Source organism: Melopsittacus undulatus, chromosome 6, assembly GCF_012275295.1.
Source record: "Melopsittacus undulatus isolate bMelUnd1 chromosome 6, bMelUnd1.mat.Z, whole genome shotgun sequence".
Taxonomy (NCBI): Eukaryota; Metazoa; Chordata; class Aves; order Psittaciformes; family Psittaculidae; genus Melopsittacus; species Melopsittacus undulatus.
Genome location: NC_047532.1, coordinates 67,071,286 through 67,080,040, shown reverse-complemented (window position 1 = coordinate 67,080,040; position 8,755 = coordinate 67,071,286).

The window sequence follows — 8,755 nt, the reverse complement described above, 5'->3', positions numbered from 1 at the left end:
AGGACTGCTCCTGACATATTTCATTATTAGCAACTCCATTGCAAGAATCTATTAAAAATCCTATTCATAACCCACTTCCTACACTCGCTCTGCTGTACTGTTTGTTGTCTGTCTAGTCATCAGTTTAGCAGGGAAAAGAGCCTATATTCAAAATACTGTTTTTCCTCCATAAAACATCGAAATCTTTTTCTTCACAGCTATACAAAACCTCTTTCACTTAAAGGGCACAGATTCTGCAAAACCAACAAACTGTATGCCATACACTGTATAAAGTACAACTTATAAGAGCCATTACAATATAACTCTGCACAACACAGAGGTATGTGTTTGTTTTGAAACAGGCATTACAGTGGAGCCAAAAGTGATTACAAACGAAAGTGAAGCTGGCTTTTTAATCCAAACACATAGAAACACTAATGCCAACATGTATGTCTTAGTTTGCAGCCATAGTGGTAGCCTAGCAGAGAATTTGTTTGTTTTGTATTTGTTTTAAGCAGATAGTTTCTATCTGTGTGCACTTTGTTATGATCTACTCTGTGGTGTCGTTCACTAGTGATCTAACCTCTGAGAAGCTGCTACTGTCATCACAGATATGACAACGGCATGGCCCTGTCTGCAGCTACTGCTCCCAAAGTCCTTGACAAAGTTTGGCCAAAAGTGGACAGCTGGCCAGCAATCTTCCCAGGAGACCAGTTCCCTTCTGTCCCATGACCTGCCACCTCCTCAGCTGACTGGGTCTTGATTTCCACAATCAAGACAAATCGTCTGATCTCTTAGGGCTTCCCTGAGGAATGATTTAATCGATTTTACCTTACTGGAACTATATCCCCTTTCTGTGAGCAAGATAAAAGTACATCTTACCCCATAGTCTTTCTCTCTACTAATGCAAAAATGAGAAGTCTGTATACAGGATCTGCCCCATTTTCTGTCAGCAAAAGGCTAGGAAGATATATTGTAAAACCAAGACATATTTGTACTGAAGTATGGCATTAAGTTAGAACACCAAATTTAATTATCATAAGGTCCATAATTGCTTGAGCAAAAGATTGCAACCCAACCTTCTAGGTTTGGTTCTTACTTTGCTACTGAGTAGCTTCTGGGAAAGCACAAGGGGAGCACTCAAATCATCAATCACACCCCACAAATCCCCAAGTGATGAGAACTGAGCAAACGGAATATTTTCTTAGCTGCCTACTCAGAAACACCGTTTTTAGCTGTGCAGCTCCTGACTTTGTACCCCGCAGATCAAGTTCTTCTTTAGGGTTATTTTAGTGCAATTATTTTAGGATTCATTTCTTCCAACCTTTTTCAAGCACCATTACCCATAAAATGTTCTTTGAGCTTTAACACCCTTTCTAATTGTTTGTCACAGCCATCTATGAGAAACTGAAAAACCACATCTTGACAACTCAGAGAAGGTCGAGTTCCATTTCACCCAACATTCCATCCCCTGATCTTTTTTAACTTGATATTTAGATGTTACATCACCAGCTTTGACCCTTAAAAGAAGTAACAGTTTCCAAAGTCATGCTCAGTGTAACTAATGGGTGTCCTGAACATTTTGGCTTCCATGATTTTGGGACATCTCATGAATCCTGTAGATTTAAGAGAGTAATATTTACAGTCAAAATTTTACTTTATTATTCCATTCTTTTTAATACCAGAGAGATTATTATACTTGACTTTTAAGCCTCTTGAAGTTGCTTGAAGTTGCAGTAGCAACAGTATCTTGATCACAATTGCGCTGGCAGCAGTTACCTGAAGCTGAGACAGTTCTTTGAGTGAAGCACCCTATGACAACTACCATGTGACCACCAAGTACATCTCTGACCGTCTGTTTTTCAAGATCCCATCTTTTGATATGAAAGACTACAGCTTTATTATTAACTGAAGCATGAATCACAGCCCTTTAACCTCTAAAATGCTATTTATTCTCCTAAAGAGAACAAAAATATGTAAGTTTCAAGTTCTCTATAGAATTGTAATTTCAGCCCCTGCCACATCCTGATTATTATCACACTTGCTCTTTCTGGCATTTTATAAAGCTTCTTTGTCTCCTTCTGGGACTTTATAAATCACATGTTACATATGCTTCAGATCATGGATTTCTTGGTGCAATAATATGGCTCTTGCAGTTCATCACACAAAAGGCTCTCAATGGGTATTTTAGGACAACACTTCCCTCTGCTGGATCTGTGGGCAGCCACAGCTCTGCCTGCACTGGAGGGACCTGCTCAAATTCTCTGCCTCTAGCTCAGGCAAGACCCCTACTCCTTCCAGACAGCTTTGGACAGTAAGAAACTAGCAAAGAACTTCTTAATTTATCAGATGACTATGATAATAATAAAAGTTTAATCCAGCATCAAGTGGAAAAGGAATATAAATTTATTTTGTGCTCAAGACAGGAGTATCTCAAAGCTGTAGATAATGCTAAAATTGGGAGTCTTGGGGTCTCCCATTTCATATCCTCTCCAAAACCCTGACAAGCTGGCTCTTGAGCTGCTCTGCAGGAGCTCAGACAAGGCGATGCATCCTTGGCTGCATGTACTTCAGCAAAAAAGCATCAGGATCATAGGGTATTCCAAGAACATCACTGTAAATCAGCCATCCTGCAAAACACAGGACATTTGAGATAAGAGCACATTCTTTCCCTTTCTCTGTACTGTGCTGCTACCTATTTTCTGCATGTACCTTGAAGGGAGTGAGTGCAAAGTGACAGCAGCATATTAATATAGATATATTTTTGCTCATTAATGTGAAGGCAGCCTTAAAATCCCCTCAGAAATGTACAGTATGTAGGGCTGCAAGCATGACTCACTTTGCAGCAATGGATATCTCTATTGTCTGCAAAGACCTTCACTACATAGCCTCTGTCGATTTTAATTGACAGCACTTAAATGTCAACTGGATCCTAATGCCAGATCAACAGGCATTTCTTTGTACAGCATGTATATAGGGCATCACAGAAAACAAAACAAACAAAAAAAATTAGTATTTTTGAGAGAGAAACATTGGCTACACTTTTTGTGATTCTAATGGTAACCAAGAATAGTGCTACAGTGAATTTTAATTGACTGCTACATTTTCCCTCTGGCCATCTGTTCCAAACTGCCAACAATAACCAGAGTATGACATTTTACAAGGGGGGCCATGATGGAAACTACCATATTCAGACAGCTGTCCTGTGTTCAAGCCATAGAGTTGTTGAAATACTGTCCACAGCTGAGGGAGGGGGAGTGTTAAGAGGAAGGGGAGAGAGAATTGCAGAGATAAATTAGTTGTGCTTAGTTCTTGCTCTTCACAAGGACAGGAACTGGACCAGGTGATGACATGTGCTCCTCACTGACTTGTACAAACATGACTGAAAAACATAATTAAGTATTTTGCTGAACAAAGATTCTGTTCACATGCTGTGGTGAATGAAGGCTGCCGGTGGACTTCAAAACACAGGAAGATAATGAGTAAGTACACATGGGTGGAGTACAAAATATAGATATAATCCTAAACAATATTCCCAGTCAGAGAAATTCACTTTGAAAAGGGAGACAGAAACGCTCCACAGAAAAACTGTCAAAAGATCGGGTCAAAGTGGTACTCAGTGTTAAAATGCAGAACAGGTATCAGTGCTTAAAGCCATACTGAGGTTAATTGGAATAAGCCTTCATTAGAAGATGGGAAACAGGTGATTACACAGAAGGTGGTTCCCAATTTGTGTTCAGAACAAAGCCTGTGCTAAACACCCTGAAGGCCTAGTTAGAAAAGATCATATTTCTCTTGGAGGAAATAAAAAGTGTTTGGAGAGGAAATACAAGGCTTGAATAAAGAAACCAGAATGTTAGGATCAAGGAGATCCTGACTTAACAGCAACAGCGAAAGGAAATAAAAAAACCCCAACACAATATACAACATGAAGTGGCACAAGCAATGCTTTTCTAAGCAGGATGTTTTCTAGTCATCACCCATTTTTTCAATGCTGAAGAGTAAGGATTAGTCTGTGCTTCATTTAAGTGGGACTGCATTCATGACTCCTGGTGATCCTTGCATCTTATTGTCTTTGTCTGAGACGTTCCAAGAAAACTTGTACGTGGACTCCAAATAGAGCAACTAAAGAGAAGCATTTGTCTTTCAAGAGCTTTCATCACAAAATAAGTGTTTGTTGGCTCTAGCAGCCCCACAGGCATTAATAGCTGACACATGACACTTAATGATGCATTACTAATAATTGATGTGTGGCTGCCAGAATGCTACTAACAACAACAACAACAACAAATCAGCGCTTTGGGATTCAAATATCATTCACTCCTGCTGTTTACAAATGCTTTGACTCCACAGTACAGTTCTAGTATTGCAACTACAAGTCATAAAAATGCAATTAAGAATCCAGCACTTGAAACTCCACATCTCATAATTTTTTCCAGAAAATACAGGAAATACACTTCTGTGTATTCTTATGGAGATCCTGGTTTCTCACAAGAGTCCCAGGTCTTTCTTTCCTTTACACTATCTTATTTTTTTACATTTCACTCATTTTGCACAGAGGTGAAAGAATTTTACACCTAGTATTTCATCAATGCCAGCTTCTGTTCATTCAGCACTCTTGCAATTCTTGCATTTCTAGTCAGTTCAGCACTTGTTTGGAGACAACTTTTGCTTGTTGTGGAAGTTAACACATTAGAAATCAGAAGTCTTCTAATAGAAAAGTAATTACTGTGTTGTTTTTTTAATCGCTATTGCTTTACTTGTTAAACCACAAACATGCAGCCCTGATTTCAACTGAGACAGCTCAAGAGCATCAACCCCATGCAGTAATCTCTTGTTGTTGATTAGTCCCCAGCCAATTTGTTACCAGAAGCTGCTGCTCCCTCAGAACTGCAGCCTGGTTTATGTGTGACATTTCTCCCCAGTTTGGTGCTACCAAAATGGACCTGAGCAGCTTAAACAATTCTGGTTGTAGGGTTTCTTTAATTACCATCATTTTGAAAGGCCCAGTTTGGATTCAACCAGTATAAGCTCTTTCCCATATAACAATATAACCTGCCCTTACAACACTGCAGGGTCTGCTCTGCACCTTGCAGACAGATCCTCAGGGAAGTTGTTAGAGCAGAAGATCAAAGGCAATTTATTTTTCTTTCAGTTCACTTTCATTCTGGACCTTTTTTATTCATTCCCTTCAGTCTTCTTTACTAATGTGTAGTTTGAGGTGGATCGGTGATTTATCTGAAATATTTATTCCCAGTATCCCTCCAGAAAGTGCAAACATCAGTTTCGTACTATGGGTAGCCCCTGCAAGTAAAAATGTTACAGAATCACCTTCTGGTAGCTTAAAGAACCTGTTATAAGTCATCCTACTGCTATATCTCAAACAGAAATTTGCCTTCTGTTTTCTAGAGAGCATGTGAAAAATAAGACAAAACAGCCTGTTATACCAAAGTATCTCTACCCAGATTTAAATACTAAGAATGCATCTCTGGAATCTGTCAGAAAATACTTCCATTGTCGTACCTATCTCCATTATTAATGGCTTGATAGCACAGGGAAAAAGAAAGCCAATTTTGTCCACAAAACTTCACAGTGTAAAAATACCTAATTTTATAAAGAAGTCAAAGATAGAGAGACACCATTTAAAATCAGCCTTGTCAGTAAGAGCAATATCCATATAAATGGATATTAACTTGTTTATGGATACTGCTAAGAAATGCTGGAGTTATCCACCACCTGCTTCACTTTGCAGCTGCATTCAATTTTCTTTGAGATATACAAAATGTATGAGGTCATTTAAAATTGGAGTGCTCTCAGCACCTGCTAAGATTCCATCTTCAGAGGCAATAAAGCCAGGATAATCTCAACTCCAGGATCAAAATAATTCGCTATGATGCCTTTTTAATAATGCTGCCAAGCATACAAAGAAGCCAATATCTGATAAGCAAATTGTCACAGTGCAGCCTACCAGGCAGAGAAAAGTCATCATTTTTCAATGACAATCAAAGTAAATAATAAATGTCTACAGCACAGCCTGATATGAGGAGTTCCTTGGCACATATTTGGGATGTTTAATCATAAAAAAAAGCTGTATGTACAAATCATACAGCTCACCCCAAATGACTGGGAATGCATTTGTTTAATACTGTGTCTAATATCGGAAATTCTCACTGAAGCATTTCCAGCTTCCTGGACTCCCCTGATGCAATTCAGTGTTAGTCACACAGTGTGAGAGCAGTCAGATAACCACATCTTCCTCCCCAGTCTAGATACTGGCTGGACTCAGCCTTAGGAATAAAGTTAGGCCTGCAAGATAGTTGGGCTGTACTTTTTCATCTCTATTAGCACACATTATATTTCAGATGGCACATTAATTTCTCAGAAAACCCCTTTAATAAATATTTGTGTCGTGGTTTAAGCCGCACAGCTCGTTCACTCACTCCCCATCTTGCTCCCCCAACTCCCGGAGAGCTGGGGAGGAGAATCCAAAGAATGTAGCTCCCACGGGTTGAGATAAGAACAGTTTAATAACTAAGGTATAACACAAATCACTACTGCTACTACCAATAATAATAATAATGAGAAAGGAAATAACAAGTGAAGAGAATACAACACATCACCAACCGCTGACCCATAACTCACCCTACCCTGCCCGACCGAGCACCGACCGATCCCCTCCTCCTACTCCCAGAACACTAGCCCTTCCGGATCAACCCTCCGTTACATCCTGGGCATGCTATGGTATGGAATACCTCTTTGGCTAGCCTGGGTCAGGTGTCCTGTCTCCACTCCCTCCTGGCCTCCCCTCCTCCCTGGCAGAGCATGAGGCTCCAAAAGTCCTTGGACAAACCAAACATCTGAGCAGTAACTCAAAACATACTTGCTATCAGCAACTGTTCTCAGCCCGAAAGTCAAAACACAGCACTGCACCAGCTACCAAGAAGGAGAAAAATGACTGCTACTGCTCAAACCAGGACAATTTGTAAAAGACAAGCTTCATACTATTTTTCTTGAACACAGGCACAACAGCGCACACCATGAAGCAGCAGCATGGCAATAGATAAGGATGGAATCTCCCTCCTGAGAGACTGAATTACTCACAGCTATGTGTGTGAGGGTGCTGCCTAACAGGACACAGAACTGCTGCAGACATCAGCACATATTTCTGTGCTTCTGCTTGAAAACTGTTAGCACAGCATAGCTTTTGAGCAAGAAAAGGAACAGAAGATACTAACCAGAGGAATTGTGAGCAAAGGGATTCTCTCATCTGCTGTCCAGTTGCTTTTGTGATCAGACAAATAGGCTTTCATCCATTTCTTGTTAGTAAACAAGACTCAAAGACTCATATGCCCCATCAGTAATTGTTTTTCATCTTGCCAAAAAAATTTTTGGGGTTCTAAATTAATTTAAAAAGGGAATCAAAATGCATATGTGCCATTAGAACTGACACATGTAAGGTTTTCTTTTTTATGGCTTGCATAATACCACTTTGGAAAGCACTGGCTGTATTCTAAGTGAAAGCTGATCTAAATTCAATGGTTTTCATCTCTACTTTGATTTGATCAATATAGGTCATTATACAGGTTCATTAGGGTCTTCACTGCGGCTAGGGTAGAAAACTCCAACGCACAAGAGTTGAAGCCAGGCTGATTTTCTATGGGTTTTTAATAGTGTGATTTGTGCACTCAAGTTCTGCCAAATAATTTTCTCCTCTTCAACTGAATTGTCTCTCACTTATCTGAAGTGTATAAATTCCTGACTACCATTCCTACTTCACAAATAAGATGGAGCTGGGTTATATAAAAAGAAATTAGCCTAAAAATGCACTAATTCTTACTTCTAATGAATGAGAATGTGTTAAGAAGTTAGACCTGGCATGGAAGACCTTCCACAAAAATTCAGGACACATTACTGTGCACTTACAAAATGGGTGAGATGCTTCTGAACTGAAAGTCAGTATGAGATACTTGGGGTGCTTAGAAAAAAAAAACAGAAAAATTTAATGCAGGTTCTGGTAAAATTACTTAGTTTAAATACAGAAATAAATATTACTTTTAAGCACAACAGGTAAATGCCTGAATTTATTACTTTAGCTGAGTCCTGGGATTCAGGACTGATTTAATTTTATGAGAACTGTTGAATGCTGAATTCAAAAGACTTGAGTTAATGTTTTTAATCATTAGGCTCAGATGCCAGTGTTCCTGTTTTCCCTGCTATGCCAGAATCTGGAAAATCTTTTTAAGTTGGCAATCTTGAAACACAACTTTTGGCCCTTCATGTTGCAGCAGGGTAGAACTGCTCAGTCAGTTTCTCTAACACTATTGAGACAGGCCTCCTTCAAGACCTTCTGACTGATTGATAATCAAAGTGAGCCCTTAAAACACAAAATTTCATGAAAGTTAAAGAAATTGTCAATTTTGGGGAAGAACTTGAATACAAGGATACTGAGCATTACTGGTAGAAAGTTCACTAAAATTTTCACAGTGGTCCATCACTACAGTGGACATCAATTGTTGTCTCACTTGGGCCTGTGTATGTTTTTTATATTATTTCAGTTGAAATTTAGACCAAAACTGTTGCAACAGGTGCCATAGAACTGAAAGAGCAGACAACACTGCATTTGCCATGCTAATTAAACTGCAGTGGATCCTATTAACTCATCTGCTCATAACATTCTGTTTTACCAACAGGAATTGCATACAGGTGTCCTGCAAAAGATTAAATATCAGAGCCCGTTGGGGCAGACAAGGCTTTCAAACCTCCTTTGTTCTTGACT